The 17,465-nt window shown below is 33.2% G+C and overlaps 1 protein-coding gene across 1 annotated transcript in view; it reads right to left on the reverse strand.

Moving 5' to 3' along the window:
- The window catches only part of DACH1 (dachshund family transcription factor 1), a 415,227-nt gene that overhangs the window by 158,442 nt on the left and 239,320 nt on the right, over positions 1 to 17,465 (reverse strand). The window lies entirely within an intron of this gene.

A 17,465-nucleotide genomic window follows, 5' to 3' on the forward strand; every position in this document is an offset into this window, starting at 1 on the left:
GACCTGGTCTGACATAGGTGTTCACAGGACTACTCTGCCAGTTGCCAGGAAGCAGGGAATCAGGTTAGAAGGCCTTCACACTGATCCAGGCAAGAGGTGATGAAAGGGTAAGAGATGGGTGGATCTGGGGATACATTAGATGTGGGTATAAGAGAGACAGGAGTCAAAGATGGCTCCAAGATTTGGGGCATGAGCAAGTAAGTAGAAACATGCAGTTACCAATAATGGAGATGAGAAGATTGAGGAATGAGCAGATCTGGGGTAGGAAGACCAAGAATTCCTTTTAGAGATTTGAAATTTGAGATGTCCCAAACTGAGCACCTCCTCAAAAAACAATTTGCCACAGGCAGAGACACTAACCTTGAACTCTGTTTTCTTCTAGGCACTCTAGGTCAGTGGTTGATGAGTAGATGATCTCAAATTATGCTCTTCTTTCAAGCCTTGTTTTTTTAGGCTTTAATTGGAAACAGTATATCTTAAAAAATAAAGTAGTTTATTTTTTCTTTGTTTTCATGATTCTTACTCATTAACTCATTTTTCATTTAATTCAATTACTGAGTTGTCACTGCATGTGAGTCCCTACTCCAAACACTGGTGAATACAGAGAGGAGACAGTTTGGCCCTCAAGGTGCTCACAGCCTATCAGTGGAAGAAGAAAATACCGTAGTGTTTATACATTTTGAGGATTTGAGAAGCAAAGCAGAAATGTGTGGTTTATACACACTGTCTTCATATATACGGTTCAATGCATTGTGCTTATAATAACTGTAATCTATGTGAATTTTAGAAAGTATACAAAGAAATGAATGATAGAAGGAAGACTATGTTGTTTTATGAAAATTGAAACAATGGCATCATGAAGCTCAAAGAGTAAAATTATCTCATTATGTTGTATTAGGGATACATCTTCATTTGCCATTTCCAGGTATGAACAAGGCACTCTAGGTCAAGTGCATGCTCTCTTGAGTGGGGAAGTTCTCCATAGAAAAGAGAACATTAGAAATGTAGTCTAATGAAGGAAAAATGACATCACTGGCAGAGGAAACAGCAAGCTTGAATTTACAGAACTGCAAAAAATAAATAAATAGAAAACTTTGTGGCTAAATAGGTAGCTAGACCTTTGAAGGAAAGGTTGTGGCACTAGGAGGGGGACATAAAAGGAGGGTTCAACAACATTACATTTAAATTTAACATTTATTTTCAATTCCAAAAGATTAAAAATTAAATCTAAAATCAAGCTTAAGGAAAACTGGTATTTTGAATAATAAATGTCACTGAAATCAACCAGTCACTTCCAATTTATTTATATTGGTTTACTTCTCTAATTAGTCTAGTAAGGTATCATTTTTGTGATGCAGCAGGTTTTAAGGGCCTTACTGACCTAGAATCTCATGGCATTTGTTTGAGGTAGTATTCTCTATTATAAAACAACACTATGCGTATTTGTACACCAATGTGGTGTAATACCTACCACTTGCCGCAGAAGTTTAAATGTACATTTTTTTTTTTTTTCCCAGTAGGGACAAACATTATTGGAAAAGCCCTCCCCAGTCTCTTCCCCACCTCTCTCATGATTTCACTGCCACCAGTTCACCCTGCTGGGTGTGCAGACTTTGGCAACCAATCAGGTTTCAAATCTTAGCTCAGCCACGTCCAAGTGTATGACATCAGGGAATTTGTTTGACCTCTCGGTGTCTCAGTTACCTCCTAGGTGAGGACATGACCATCACTCTCCCTGCCTCCTTGTCACATTGTTGTGCTGAATGGCTGACACATGTAAAGCACAATGGCTTGTTCATCCATAGGAACTGCTCAGTAGTTGAAGACACAATTATTAATGTGAGCAGAATCCTTTTGTTGAATGAAGAGGACAGAAATAAAATTAGGTAAACATCTTCTACTAATATGCAGTAGCTGTAATACTGTTTCCTTGTACTGTAGTCACCGGGAACTTGTAAAGATCTAAAACTGGAGACGATGTAAATATTTTGATAAATTTTACTACCTAAAATGTATTAATGTTTACTTGTCTATTCTATAAACTGCATTTGTGTTGTGGAAAATGTATATACACAACTCTTTATTAAATGGTTTACATCATAAATCTTGCCCTCAAATAATGTTCAATTGGGTCATGATTAAGTTGCCAGTCCTCCAAAGGCTATTTAAGCCACTACATACTTCAAAAATTGTATTTTCAACACTTTTCCAACTTGAACTATCATTTACCATGTATTGAAAATAGAAAACCTATTTTCATATTTCTAATTCCGACTCAACAGAGACCCTCCTTCAGCAGTAGTGAAAATTATGTGGGAACAGTACTCCCAAGCACCAGAAATCTGCTAATTTCCCACATTTGTAAAGGAAAATAATCTTAGTACAAAATTACCTCCAGTTATTCTGACAAATTATTCATTCTCAAATCAGGGTTGGTACTCATCCTTTGAAAGTCTTAGAGTTCTCCTTCCCTATATTTGCATAAATTTCTTATTTATATCGGGATACAGCTCAAAACATATCACTTTCCTGAACCACACAACTCTATCATTAAAATCTAAGGATAGGGCTTCCCTGGTGGCACAGTGGTTGAGAGTCCGCCTGCCGATGCAGCGGACGCGGGTTCGTGCCCCGGTCCGGGAGGATCCCACATGCTGCGGAGCGGCTGGGCCCGTGAGCCATGGCCGCTGGGCCTCCGCGTCCGGAGCCTGTGCTCCGCAACACGAGAGGCCACAGCAGTGAGAGGCCCGCGTACCGCAAAAAAAAAAAAAAAAAAAAAAAAAAAAAAAAAATCTAAGGATAAAATAAGTCAAAACTTGACAATATTATTATAATTTCAAGCTTCACACTGATAATATAAATAAAGAGACAAATGAGCACTCATTTCAAAATTGAGTTTTAACAGAATGGCAGAACTGCACTATTCACATATTTAAAACAATCTAATACCACTTCAGACAAAATTGCTGAAATTCTCTGACCCACAAATTAGAGGCAAGTGAATAGCTAAATCAAATGAATTAGGAGTAAAATTTCATTAAATGTAATGTAATTCTGGCATTAAAAGAGATTTATGAACTCTACAACCTGAATGGCAGAAATACTATCAAACAATTCCTGGGCTTTCTGGGAAAGAAAATGCTACCCCTTTGTTCTGAACTAAAGCAACAGACAGCAGTTTTGTATCCCATCTACTCACCTACCATTTTCAGAGTTTAAAGGAATTTTACAAAGCCATATGCCTTTCTCGAACTGGAATGGTACAGCAGGAAAGATAAATTAAGATATCTCTCCATGTGTGTATTATTATGTGTGCAGGCAAATAAAATTGACTTCAACTCCCCTGAATGATGCACCTTCCTACTCTGTATTTATGTTATTTTGAATCAGTAACTTTATTAATGTGAAAATGGTCATACTCATTGATTCCATACTAATTATGCCAATATTAAACATTTTATTTGTGTGTGTGTAAAAATAACAACTTTCAGATTCGTTGTATTACTTCTTTATACACACACACACACACACACACAAATAAGGAAATTTAGAGGACTGAAATCTAATGTGAAAAAGGGTTTGAATAATAAATATACAAAATATATGAAGTGAGAAAGCAAATAAAACTCTTTATTATAACTTCCATTCTGAGTATCAAATCATGGTCAGTGGCATTAAGGAGTAGGGCCAAAAAAAAATCATATGACAATATCTCAATATCTTAATCAGTTATTTGAAACCACAGAAGGAGAAAATTTGATTATTTGTGCATTTGTCACCAAAAATAGTGTAACTAAAAGATTCAGATATGCTTGATTACCTATGACCAATGAGAAACACACTGATGTAGAAAGAATATAGATTTCAAAATCAAAACTGGTAGATTCAAATCCTTCTATTCACTAGCTTGGTCAAGTCAAAACAAATTTCAGAGCTTCTCTTCAAAATACTGCAAAGCATGTACAAAAGATATTCATTCACAAATAATGGTCATAGAAGTTAATTCGGCTGGAAAATGTTTCTAGCTTTTCAAATTATACTTGCCCAAATCTTGAGGTATAGGTGGATATATTTAGCTTAATACAAACTTTCCATATGATTTTGATTTGCTTGCACTTATCATTATGAAGCCATAAAATGAGGATCCAGGAATCCATGTCACATAGAAATATCTAAAAGGCTGTTATGTTCAGAATGGTCATTGTGTATAAATTATATAAACACTTTCTAATAGTCAAAAGTTTTCCACAGTTGGAATCGTGTAATGGATATGAGATAACTAATGGTTTTCAAGTTTATACTGACAAACACATGTAAAGGGGCCTCAAATCATGAAAAGTTAATTAGACTAGAATTCAGTAATTTTCAAAACTGGCTTTTTACTGAAATCACCTGGAACTTAAAAAAAAAAAATACATAGAATCCTACTCTTAGAGATTATGATCTTGCTGGTTTGAAGTAAGTCCAGGTATTTTTTTAAGACACCTCTCGCACCTCAGAATATTCTAATGTGCTGTTAGGATTGAAAAACTTTGAACTACCTGAACTATATGGTCCCTTTGACTCAGATTCCATGATTCCAGGAAAAATCCAATTTAAATAATCACATATGTTCCAAAGTAGTTTTACCTTATACTCTCTATTAATCCAGCACAGTTCAAAGAATTAGTAGGCAAATAACATAGTGTTGATTCATGGCACTTTTCTGGAAATGGTTTATTTACAAATGCCTCTGCCCATTTTACAACCTTTTTGCCTGCCTGAGGCAAGCTGGTAAGAACTTCTGGAATCCACAGGGAGATGGGAAAGTCTCCCAGGCATTATCAGAGTGATTAATATCTGATAAGCCTGCCATCTAGGTGAAAACCACTAAAACAGAAATATTTTGTCTCCCTTTTGTCAATAGAAAAACACATCATGGGAAGAATATATTATTTTTTAAATTATTTGTGTTGTATTGCATACTTATCTTTTAAACTGTCCTTCAACATCATACTACATAGTAATTTATTACTAACTTTGTTTTGCTTTCTGGATTTTCTTTTTTTATTTGTCTTGTAATTGTTCAAGTTGATATATGAATTTTATGCTTCAGATATAGAATGGAATAGGAAATATGTTTTGACATTTTCACCTATTTTACACTACTTGGTGAGTACCTGTTAGATCAGAATCTCCTTCCTTTATCTTTTTTATAAAGAAACAAAAACAGAACATTATTGCTGTTTTTAAAGACTTCTGAGGACTTTTTATGATACAAATAAAGTTAAGTGCCAAAGTGATACCATATTATCATTTCAAAATGCTTTATGGTTTGTAGTCTAAAAGTAAAAGATGAGGAAAATGGCATTTCACACCCGTGAAGCTAATGCAATCACCAAACCTACAGAATATTTTAAGAAAGTGTACAATAAATTTTGTTGTCAGTTGCTAAAACATACTATATCAACATTGTCTCTTTTATGTATGTTGTGTAAATTATATAATATTATTTTACATAATTTGTACAATGTTAAACAGTCAGATATTTCATATAGTAAATAGTCCCAAATTTAACATGAATCTAATACGAAGGGAATACTATTACCTCACGCAAATATATTGACTAATAGTTATTTGAAGGCACGGTGAAAGTGGATTATCAGGTTACAACCTAGAGGGTAACCTCTAGGGAGGGTAAGAGGGAGACGACAGAGGGGATATGGGGATATATGTATATGTATGGCTGATTCACTTTGTTATACAGCAGAAACTAACACACCATTGTAGAGCAATTATACTCCAATAAAGATGTTAAAAAAAAAGTGGTACTGTCAAAAAAAGAGTGTTTTACACTCTGGGAAACTAAACACAAAACCTCCTATATCTTCCCAACATTTCCTCTAATAATTAAATTTTGTTTTGTGTATCCAAGCATGGATATTTCTTAAAGGGTTTTCTAAATAAATACAAAACAAACTACAACACTGCAAGTCACTAAACTATTTGGCCAAATAGGAAACATTGTTAAAAGAAAAATCTGTGTGTGTTTTCTTTAATTACAAAGACCCTATCTAATTTTAACTGCCTCCTTTTTTTCTTAATAATGAGCTGACCTTCTATTCTCCTTAACCCTTTTTTATCAAAGCCATCTACACCCACTTTGCCTTCTGTTTCTCTAATCTGCAATTATTTATGTTTTCTTCATGCTGCTTTGTCCGTCATGGGAGCAAAATTGTATTTGGTGAAATATAGAGATAATTATACCATGAACCCAGCAACAAAAAGACAGAGCAGATGTTACTTCAGACGTGCTAAAAGTCCTCATGCTTAATGTGCATATACTAAAACACTAAGCAGAGTCATCAAAAACAATATCTAATCAAGGCAGTTTTAGACATGCAAATCTTTTTAACACCGGAGTTAAATGGAGAAATTCTCTCAATAATATTTTCAGTACTCACCATGTGCTTGCCAGAATAATTATATTAGGTAGTGATTTCTAATTAATATAATAAATGTGTGAGTCCACATTGTTTCTATCCCATGGTGGGGTAGAAATCTAGGGAGGCAGAAATGGAGATCATATGCTATGAGTTAATAATACAACGCACAATGTTTTCATTGAGAATGTGCTTCCATGATGACAAAATAATCTCTTTGAATATTGTTAAGTTAATCAGTAAAATTATTTTATTCTATTACATGCTTTCTTTTTATTCACAGTGAATCCTTTATATCATCTATTCAATTGGTTATGGAATTGACAGAAGTTAAGATCAGTTTCTCTTTGCTTAACTTAGTATATTTCCATCTACTATTGTTTCATTTTTGTTTTTTAAATGTGTGGGTACATAAATATGTGAGTGTAACTATCCTGGAATAATGGTTGTTTTTTGGCAAAAACTGAAAATAATTTTTGACATATTGGATTTAAATCAATGTTAAATCAGGAAAATCCAGAATGCTTATCATGCTGTGTAGTGAATAAAAACAATTCCAAATACACTGGTTTAAAGTCACTGCAAGAGGGCAGTATTTTAATGGTATACTTTCCATTGAAAGAAGTGTGCCTACACCACAGGATGTAAAGCCCCTTCTGAGATCTAAAACTTAGTGGGCTCAGCACACCAAACCTCCCTCCTGGTGAGTGTTAAATGTCTGCATTGAGTGGCTGGGCTGGGCATCACTTTCAATGTTTATTTTAGGAAAATAAAGTACCTCTCCGCAAGGCCGTGATAGTGGAGCTGAAGAATTCCGTCATGTTAAGAAGCATATAACTTGTTCTCCTTCCTGTGTTACATGCAAAGTCTAAAATAGAATAGTGTCTGGTTTATACAAATATCCACTTTTAAAGCATTATATGTTAGCCAATTATAAATGGGATAAATGTTCTAACAGCTAATATTTTATATGTATTGCCCACTGAGAGAAATATATTTTGTATGTTGGAAATAATACATTAGTACAAAATTTATGTTTTATTCAAACTAAATTATGTATGTGACATATATGTGATATATATACTATGTCCAGTGTAAATAAAATTTTGAACATTACATGTTGTTTCTTTATTACAAAGGAGAATGAAAGCCTATTTGTATTTTTGAAAGAATGTGAGAGTAGCTTTGAAAATATTGATATCTCGATCAATGTTGAATCTAATATAACTGTTGAGATGACATGTCTAGTCAGTCTCTTCTAGTTAAGCTATTAGGTCAGATTATGAGGGAGTTGATATGATAAGTTCACAAAAATTGTCTGATGTAATGAATATATTTTAAAAAATTCTACCTATAAAGTTTAATGTTACCATATTCAATGAATAGTAAAATGCAATATAAACCATGTAATTTAACAATCTTCAGTAATTATTGACGTTTTCATATCTTATTTTCCAATTGGTTAATTTTTCATTTATTTTGTATTTCAAACAACACTTTAAAAACCTGAATGCATAGTTACCATAGAAATACTTATTAAATTGAGAAATATCAAATCAACTGATTATTAAGTTAAAAAAAATGAACTAAATGTTCTAAAAGACAAATAAACAAAGTGAATTCTTGAACTTTCTGCAGTGGAACTTAACTTCTTTGATATTCCATAGGCCAAACAGAACCATTGAAGACTGAATGCTAATTGTAACTCTACCAACTTTGTTTGAGGCTAAACTGTTAAACACTACTTTGGAAAGGTAAAATATCCAAGTACTGGGATTCTGTTTTTATGGTTTCCAATCATTTGGGCCCTTTTAAGAATTAAGACTAATCAACATGATATAACCAAAACAGAAAAATAAAAACATATTTTGTCCCAGCTTGATTCTTGGTTTCTAAAGAGAAGTTATCTCAACCAGTAAAATCTCCACACCTTAGACAAGCCAGGTGTCAAATGGCAAAGGAGCTATTCACTCATTTAGCTCCTCCTACATCAAAGGCACTATCTTATCATCTCTAACATCATATCCTGCTAATAAGTCAAAACAAAGGGACTTTCAAAGGAGCTATTTTGCCCACTAGTATTTGAATCAAAATAGTAAACACAAATACTTCCTTTGATCTCATTTAGGTTTCCCCCCCATTGACAAGGTAGTCTATAAATATAGACATGTATGAAGCAATATTTATGCAGAACGGCTTGAATTCCAGAACCACTAGAGATGTGGCTCACTTTAATCACATGCATTATATTAAAATGTTACCTAAGTAGTGGACTGATTTAAAACCTGATTCGATAAAAGTCCTGATTTACATTAAACATTTTAGGAAAAATCCATAGATGAGTATGCCTGTATATTAAAAGAATCTAATGTTTTACATGTTTAATATATTTAGTTCACTGAATCAATAATCATATTTTAAAAATACTAAACTTTTCCACTACTTCAACATGTTCTTCATACTAGGAGTATATTCCCTGGTTTGAATCATGCACTATTTTAATACAATATGATGTTCATTTCTGAAAGAGATAAATAACAGGATGTGATTTTTTATTGTCATAGGAAATATTTGGGTATGACTAATTTCTCTTTCTGAAATCCAAAAAAGGTCAGTAATTAGAAATATTTTAAAATTCTAAGAGTTAAAATATTCAGTTTAGTGTAAATTTGAGTATAGCTTTTGAATATTTTAAACATGCTAAAGTAACATTTTATAGTGTAGATATCTAGAAATTGATTCCTTTCCATATAATAAAATAGGTATTCATACGATATTCTCAAGTTTTTATCAAAGACATTCTTTCCCACAAAAAAAGCTGGCTCACAGTACCTTAAGAGACAGATGTTGAATGACATTGTGAAAGATTAAGATTTGATTCACCCTGTTCACCAACTCTAAATTACACTTTCATTAATGAAGAAAACAGGTTACAGTGTCCCTTTCTTTCCCCATGCAAAATCTAGAAAAGAATATGGAGAAGGGAAGAAGACACATTGTCTTCCAGATTCTCACTCTGTGTAAGTGAAAGTGATTTTTGAACATTGCTGCTGAAGACAAAAGATGATGTACCAAACTGAATAACTGTACTCTACAGGGACTGTGGATGTCTTCATTGTGTCTGATAGTACTTTGTAGTTATGCTGTGATGGTCTGGCAGAAGTGACACACCTACCACTGAGGCTGCATTTTCAGACACAATGATCAATAATGGTGTTTCTCCAACTTAGCACTCCCTTCCTTTGCTAGTTTACAAAGGTGCTAACTCTTCTTCTTTTGGTATCAAAATAAATGATATTACATACAATGATGAAATTTGCAATAATACATCATAGGCATTATGATACATATCTATATATATATAGACAGAGACAGAGAGACAGAGGGACAGAGAATAAATTGAATATAACATTTAATAATTTTTTTTTAAAAAATTGAATGTAACGAAGATTTTGTTTAAGCTGCCCATTTTAATACTCTGTTTACCATGTTTCTTACATGGTAAGAATTGATTCTTACTAAAGCAGTTTGACAGCTGTCAGTGCAATTAATTCACATTTATTTAAAAAAAATAGTAAATGTTAATCTTAAGCTTATTCTCAGGAAATAAAGGTCCTAAACTGGAATTATTTTCAAGGATTAGAGAATCTAAAATAGGAGTACTAAAATGATTACCAATATGACAGATATAAAGAACCTTCCTGGTAGTTTGAATACAAAGGTATCAAGAGGTAGAATGAGTGTTGAATTTATGTTGTGGAAAATTGGTCCCAAGTTGGTTTTCTGCTTCATCAGAAAGCACTTTTGTCTTGTATGCAAACAGTTAATGAAGCATGCTAACACTGAATTGTTTTAACTACTGTTAGAAATACTTCGCGTTTATTCTTCTTTTATCTTTCGGGAAGTTTTAACACTAACATAGGGAGACACCCTGAATTTCATAACCCAATTCTATTTTTCAGGTAGAATGAAAGAATAATATAACTATTTGTGATTTAAATATTTTCATTTTCATTTATGAATTATTTTCTAGTGAAAGGTAGCAGAAGATCCATCAATTTTGCTGCACAATAATAACTGTATGATGAGAATAATCTAGTCATTACATCTTTATCAAGAAGCCTACCTTTAGTTTGAGTATTTTGAAGCAGTGAGCCTTTTGATTTAGTTTTTAAAGCCTCTGGCAGGTGGCAAAATTTTGTTCCAACAACATTCATGTGATTGAGAGCAAAGGAATTCTTTCAAGAGATTTGTGGTTTTACCTTTATGTCACTTTCAAAGAAAATGGGATGATCATTTCTTTCACATTAAAATTAAAATAAACATAAAGGGAAGGAAAAATTACACATTATAGCAAATAATTGCACTTAAAAAAGAGCTTTTCATAGATTTATTCAGACTATACTTTAAACTCGTAAAAACAAGGTGTTCACCTGCGTAACTTTTCACAACATGAAAATTTAATCCTTACTTTGCATGTCTTCTATTTGATATTAAAAATTCCCATTTTAAATTCAACTGTACAGGCTCATTACTGTTTTGTATAAAACATGACACCTTATATGCTGTGATCTTAATATAAGTGAGTTAACGTTGTACAGTTACTAACCCATGTAATTCTAAAATAGTTTTTCTAAGTGCCTCAAATAAATGCATTTCTGATATAACTGTTACTTGGAAGAAAGAAAGTCTGTAAGAAATATTGCACTAAAATATACCTGACTTTAAAAGCCAGGATTAACTTCAATTATCATCAAATATGATTAGGATTTGTCTCTTAGAAGTTTGGCTATTGGTGTTTTAATTCTTCCAGAAAAAATGTTCTTGATAAAATTCTACTCTTGAAAAAATACTCATGGTAAACTTATTTCGCTAAGTATATACAAAGATTTTTACCAGCAATAACACGTATAATCCTATTTCAGGGCCAGTATCTTATGGAGAATAGTTAAAACATGATAAATTATAAGATACCAACAAAATTCATAGAGCATATCAGGTGTGCAATTTCAAAGGAACAGGGGTCATATAAAAATCAAAGAATTTAAACAAGAAATTTTGAAAATTATTGCATTCATTCCCTCATTTTAGAAATGAAGACTGATGCCCAGAACTATTAAATGATGAGCATTAACTCATCATCATGCCATTCTCTCATAATTTCCACATTCGTGGGAATGATTTGTATTATGAATTAGAAATAACTTTAATATATTTGTAATAGAGATAACAGGTGGTATCTAAGCTGGATGACCAGTCTTGCCAGCTAAGGTTATTGGGCTAAGTGTAAAATGTGCCTATAACTCTGTGCCAGTAAATCAAAAACTTCTTGATGTCCCATTTCCCATCTTCATTTTGAAACTTCTGCCAGATCTGGTGTTCCCATTTCTCATCCTGTTGCTCTCTGCTTAGGCTCTGTCTCTCTCCCCTTTGGTTTGACACCTCATCTGGACTGCCTGCCAGGCTTTCAATTTTAGTTCCACACATAGACATCATCTGTCAGATCATCCTGAGTCTGGGTTCCTCTGCCTGTAGGTTAGTCCAGTCCTCATTCATGCCAAGCCCACATCCTTCAGTCCCTCAGCCTAGCACCATGTTCTTCAACTATTGTGGGAGAGAGAATGACATAAGAAATAGATACATGTATTCAGGAATGGTCTCAATGAAAAAATTCTTTATTTTTTCTATTGACCACTCCACCTCACATAGTCTGTAATCTTTCCTTTCTCTGTCCTTTGAAGACAAATCCCACAGACCTCTGATCCCTTTCAGTATTTAAAATGTAGTCTAAATCAAAATGTTAATTTCATATCCAAATTAAAGTATCTCCTTCCTCCTACCTGAATCTTGGTTTCTGGCTTGGGTCCTGCAATAGGGAAAGACAGCTAGTTTGTTCTATTAACTTTTTTTCTTTTTGGCACTTTCACTGCCCCTCTGCCTTTCTCTCTGCTATTTTTCTATTTCTGGGTTTCCCTTGCGTCTCAACACTGTTGGGCTCTCCAAGGGGATAGGAATAAGGGGAAAGTGTGAGGGACAGCTGCCCAAATGCTGATCCTTGCACTTTTTGTGGATTCTGCAGAGCCCCCATCGCCCTGAGTTTTCCTAAGATAGATAAGCATTCTATGTCCATTTTACAAAAAAAAAAAAAAAAAAAGAATATGTGGACTTAGCTAAGAAGGTAATATGCAACAGAACTAGGGTGCAATTTCAGAACTTCTGATTTTATAGACTATAATGCATCCCAGATGACACTTTCACTCCAAGTTATACTTGTATATGGCATTTATTACCATATGGCTACTGGAACATTCTTAAAATTTAACTTTATTCTCAAGTCTTCAAATATAAATAGATCAATTAAAATATTCATTTTTAAAATGTCTCAGATTAGTTCAAGAGTGAATGATATTCCAAATGAGGAATATGGTATATTTGTTCCCTTAATTTGGCTTAAAACTAAATTATTCTAAACATAGTGGTACTTCAAAAGGAAAATACATTGGCTTGAGTATGCCAAATTCATTCTATTATATTTTTATAATAATTATTTAGTGATCCGTGCCATTGGGAAAACAGGAGCCTTTAGGTGCATGGTCCATAGGGAATTTACTGCATACATACCATGGAATGTAAGGGTCTAGTTTGGGGATATAAAGGTACAAAGGTTTGGGTCTATAACTGTATCTTCCTTTAAGAAGACATTGTGTAATTGAGGAAGATATGAAAGGAGATCTAATCCACATTCAAATTTGGACAAAATGTAAAAATTGAGTTTCTTGTTCTCTTTTGCTTTATTTTAAACCTGAAAGGAGAAAACCCTTTCTTTAAAACAAAAAAACATTTTATAACAGAGGTGTTAAGCAACAGTACTATAATAAATTTTATTCTAAGCCACTGGTAAATATGATAATAAATATGAAGTAGATTATTATGTGTCCAGTCCTTAGATGAGAACTATGGAGACTAAAAATTAGAAATAAATAAGGAACAATGTTCCTTTAGTCTAGATTGAAGACTGAAATACATGTATGTAATATTAGCTAGTAAACACAACTAGTAAGCTGAGGTCTTCAGAAATTGACTTTTTATCTTAATAGATACAAAAAAATACATAATTAAAAATACGTTTTCAATATTAAGTTAGTAAAAGAAGGAAACATTTTCGTCTTGATAAATATACTTCAAGATACCCCAGAGAACAGCATGCATGAGAGAGAAATAAGAGAGACATACTCCATAAATCCAAAAGCAAGAAACTAATATTCAACTTGTTTTCAAAGATTGGGTAGTTCACTCAGATGAGCTACCAAAATATAAAATAAGTAGCAAAACTATCCTGAGAGAAGGGAAAAAAAGTGTTCTAATTTGCAGTTGATATGATTGCCTTCCTAGAATTTCCACGTTGAAAAGATGGAGTTTGGACTGCATAATATTTAGGATTCTGTAAACCTTTTTAACCACTAAGTAGAAATAGATGATAATACCTATCTGTTCAAATATTAAATGAGAAGTAATCAACAAAGTGGGGATATTTGTATGTTTCATAGGGGCTTATAAATATTATATTCTAAGTTATGTTTTACATTAGCATTCTACTCTCTTGACTATGAAAGTGATGACAGTCACATATCATTGACTATTTAGCTCAAGGCCATTCTTTTATCCCTTCATCCAGAAAGTAAAGATGTGGCAAAAATTATTTCCATTTTTTTATTTTTAGTCATTGAATACAATTGTATATAGGAACAAACTAAAAAGCATCTATTAGTTCCCAAACATGAATCTTAAATAGAGACCATCCATGTCAGTAACAGAAACATACATGTACATATGTACTTCTGCATGCATATGCACTGGTGAAAAGTCAATCTATTATAATAACACAAAGACATGTAGTTTGGACATAACTGCAATTTTTCAAGATTTTTTCAAATATGGATAATTTTACATTATTAGAAATATTCTTGGGTTTTGTTTGTTTGACAGACACCTTCATTAAGTTGGATGTTTATGGTATGAATACACTGCTCATTTGATAACGCTTCATCAACAAGAAGCAAAAATATATTAAAAGGTCTCTCAACTGTCCCTAGAAATTCTGATGCTAAACCTATCTGCATGAAACGTATCAAGAAATGTCCTATACAGAGGAAACTTTGGAGAAGTTTTAATTTCTGAAATATTTGATCCAGGTTAATGTGTTTTTCTGATCATTTGTTTAATGTAAAATAGGAGAGAAATCTAACCTGACACTCACTCTCGGCTCTCTCTCTCTCTGACATTTGAGCCCCCTACGCACAACGCAAATCACAGTGAGAATGAGATTATGATGCAATGATCTCGTTGTGAACGTTGCATTATGGCTCAGGCAGTACATAAGCAGTCCCTTGGCACTTGTGCTTACAGCAATTTGAATTTCTCTAGTAGCTCACTATGATTTATGGCATATTTCAGACATTCTCTTCACCAAGGGAGAACACTGTCAATTTCATGAGAATTTTGCAACTAAGATAAAGGAGGGAAAGAAGAGCATGTTGAGTAAACAGGAATTTGTGGTTTGTTGTAATTTGGGCATTTAAAACTGGATTGGTTGTGAAATTATCTTTGACAGTTGTATTCAATATCATCCTGTATACTGAATAGAAAAACCGATGGTGTTTATTAGTGAATCATCCATGGGTTTATTCAGACTTCAATTCACATGTAAAACACCTGTTTGAAGAACAAGAGTTAAGGTTTTAGTATTAATAGTAGAATAGACCTTCAACAGGGACCCATATAAAATTCTGGTGTTTATCTTTTTTGAAACTCCTGTTCTGGCAAACAGGTGGTTTCTTATACCTGCAGTATTTCATTTCCTCATGCACAGCTGTGTGAGAAAATGTTTGATTTTATGAACCACATGCCAGACTTGGCAATATTTTTATAATGGACGGGAAACAGCAAATTGTATTGCTTCATTTATTTTTCCTATACCAGCAATGTAAATTTTCAGATTTAATATTACATGCTTTCTTCATAGTCCATTTTTGTAATATAAGGAGGTGTTTCTCCAGAAATATGGGTAATAGCATGAATTCATCCCTAAATTCACATGCAAAATAAAACACTGCTGATGAAAGCTTTTTTCCCTCCTTTTTTATTATTATTCATAAAATTCCCTAGGTATGCACGGTGCTTTATAGAGCATATAAAAAGACAAGGTCCCTGCCACAAAGAGTTTATAGTATAATCCAAGAAACATATCGTGTAAAATAGCTCAGATGTAGCGAATACCTATTATTTGAGGGACAACTGTAGGAGGATGAATTAAAAGATAGTTATTAAAAAGGGCACAGAATCACAAATGATTTTTTGTTTTTATATTTTTAGGACAATTTGTTGGACAAGGGTAAAAAAATGAATAGTGATAAATAATAAAGTTGGTAGGATATCCACTCAAATTTTCTTTTCAAATTCTCCATAATTGATGAATTATATCCACAAAAATTTTAATGCTTTAATATATTTTGCTCCTAAATTGCTATAGTACTATCTCACCTCCCCTCTCCATAGCATGGAGGTTGATTTCAGTGACTTAAAGATACTGTTTACTTATGTTATATTACATTATGTAATCAGAGAATTGTATAAATTGAAAGCTCTTCATTCTGAGCCCTGCAATTAACCAAACTTAGTAAAGTAAGATAAAGAAAGGTATCATTATGTCTTCAAAGCCACCTGAGCTAGGTACTGGAAAAACTAAACTGGAGAGCAAGTTTCTGGATTTCTAATTTAATATTTTTAAAAAAGAATGAACCTTCTTTTCCCTATTTTAATAACCTGGAATGAACACTAAAGTAGAAGTCCAAAACAGCGGACCCTACCTCCAGTAACGCCACCTTAAAAGTCACAAAATGTCAGGCAAGAAATGATCTCCTCTGAGATTCAATTTACTCATCTGTAAAATGGAAATGCCAACAATATTAACATTTTATGTCTCAGATTAAATGAAAATGAAAAAGTAGATGTGAAAATGAGAATAAAAACTTTCCATAATAAAACCCTGGAATGCTGACACTGAACAAAATGCAGCTTGAACCTATCTCTAAAATGGAGGAAATATTCTAACTGGTAAAAATGTAGAGGAATTCCTTGAGTAAAGAGAAAGCTAGCAGTAACAAAGATATGTGTACAAAGGTATTCTGGCCTAACTGAGCACTCATTCATGAAACATTCATTCAGGACGTTTGTTTTTTATTTTTTGGGTTTTTTTAAAGTCTTGAGTATTTATTACCCCTGTTTTTATTTACTTCTAAATTTATATAATTTAAATTTTAATAGTGACTTTTTTTTTTAACAGTAAGCTTAAAGAATTTTTGACAATTTGACAATTGACTCTGGTGGGCCAGCTCCAGCTCACTACTCCCAGCTGCCCAAACTCAGAGGTTGTATATATCAAAGCTAGCTCAAGTCTTCTTTTAGTTCCAACATCCCACCATTTTCCCCTTGGAGAATTTATTGAACAACAATATACTAACAGCACATGCCAGTCAGTGCAGCCAAGCCAGTTCTGCCCTTGTCAAGCTGGGATGCTCGTGTATCAGGATGGGCATGAAGCAAACAAACTTGCAAATAAAGATATCATTATGAACTTTTCAAAGTGCTACAGAAAGAACAAGGTGATATGGAATGGAATGGGTTAAGGGCAGAGTTGGAGAACTAACTTAAATTTATCATTCAGGGAAGACATTAAAGCAGGAACTGGAAAATGAATAGGAGCTAGGAAGTCAAGAACAAAAAGAATTCTGGCCTACTGGTCAGAATTAAGAATACTGGGGAAGGAAGGTGTGTATGTTTACAGAATTGAAGAAAGGCCAGTATGGAGAGAAGATGGAAAGGGAAGAATAACCCAGAAGTGTTTGGGGAGGAGAAATGAAACACATTCTTTATTATGCAGGGTCTTTTTGGCCATGTGAAGAAAGTTGAGTTTTACTCTAAGTACAATGAAAAGCCAATGAAAGCTTTTTAAAAGGCAAATCTCATGAATCAATTTATGATTTA

Source organism: Lagenorhynchus albirostris, chromosome 18 (assembly GCF_949774975.1).
Source record: "Lagenorhynchus albirostris chromosome 18, mLagAlb1.1, whole genome shotgun sequence".
NCBI lineage: Eukaryota > Metazoa > Chordata > Mammalia > Artiodactyla > Delphinidae > Lagenorhynchus > Lagenorhynchus albirostris.